Source organism: Pteropus vampyrus, unplaced genomic scaffold, assembly GCF_000151845.1.
Source record: "Pteropus vampyrus isolate Shadow unplaced genomic scaffold, Pvam_2.0 Scaffold10905, whole genome shotgun sequence".
Classification (NCBI taxonomy): domain Eukaryota; kingdom Metazoa; phylum Chordata; class Mammalia; order Chiroptera; family Pteropodidae; genus Pteropus; species Pteropus vampyrus.
In genome coordinates, this window is record NW_011899686.1 from 1,784 (window position 1) to 3,331 (window position 1,548).

The following is a 1,548-nucleotide window of genomic DNA, read 5'->3' on the forward strand; positions in this document are numbered from 1 at the left end:
CGGAGATGCGGAGGGTCTCCCTCCATGGTTCAAATCAGCCTGGAGAACCAAGGCTTGTTTACTGTGGCATCTGGAGCCCAGAGCTGCAGCCTGGCACATGGGAGGGGCTCGCTAAGGCTTGATGAGTGGACCCCCCAAACACACACGAACAAATTTTCCCCCTCAGCACATTAATGACATAATTGGGCCATTCGGCCCTTCGGAGCTCACTTGTTCTTTCAAGAAATGTTCACTGAGTGCCTACGTGGTGCTGGTGCTATTCTAGGCACTGGACCTCCGGGTAAATATTTTGTGATAATAGTGGCCAGGGATCCAGGTGAACAGAACATTGGAACTGATTCCAGTGGAGAAGATGAACAATAAACAAAATAAGTAAAGATAGGTAAATGCTACAGAGGAAAACAGAGAAGGGAGATGGGGACCTCCCTGAGAAGGCAACACATGACAAAGGCTTGAAGGACGTGAGGGAACCACGTGGGTGGGTATGAGAAAGGAGCTTTCCTGGTAGCGAGAGGCGCCAGTGCGAGGGCCCTGGGGCAGGGACATATCTGCATGTCCGTGGAGCACTGAGGAGGCTCGTGTGCCTAGAGCAGAGTGAGAGAAGAGAAAAAGTCACAGGTAACGGGGTAGACTGCATGGGGCCTGGGTGGCCACAGTGAGGACTTAGCTTTTACTCAGGACAAGATGGGTGTGTGTGTGTGTGTGTGTGTGTTCGTTCGTTCGTTCCTCGGCAGAGAAGAGATGGGTCCAAATGGGTGATAACAGGGTCCCTCTGGCCCTATCCAACCCTCTCCCCTGCCCAAGATGGAAACCAATCTTGACAAGAAACAGAAGTCTGGTCATTGGAGTGGCAAATTTCTATGAGAAATAAATAAGCAGACGGCTCTCTACCAGCTTCCTCCAATCCATCAAGGTGCCATGGTGGCCAGCAGGGCTTTGCAACACGATTACCATCCACATCACATTGCAGGAAACCAGACCCTCCTCCACAGGCTACTGGGAGAGTCCCAAAAGCAGACGGGGAAGCGTTTAAGGCCAGGTGGCTGGGAGAGCCATCTTGGTGGTCAGCTAGAACAAGAATCAAATCTCAGCTCTGCCTCTTAGCAGCAATGTGACCAATGACTTGTTACTAGATCTTCCCGAGTCCCAAGCTTCCGTATCGGTTAAGTGGAAGGGGGTGGGGGAAGGTCTTTTTCATCTCCGATAGGGCTGTTGGAAGGGTTAACAGGAACCAAGTGATTGGCAAAGTGTTGGGAACAGAAGAAGCCCTAAAAGATATTAGCAAAGCTGTTATGATAACTGAAATACCAAAGAAATAGTAAGCAACATTCTCACTCAAGTCTGAGGACGTCCCTTAGGCCAACTGGACTCTGACAGTATTAAGCATGGGGCCCAAGTGAAGGGGCCTCCAGAGGAGAGAAGCCTTCAGAACAAAGCTGCTTTCTCCCTATTTTCCGCAGAGAACTGCCCAGAACAGTGTCATCCACGCCAGAGAGGGGAGATGGGCCGCGGATGGCTGGAGAAACTGCCAGCACATACGCACGTGTC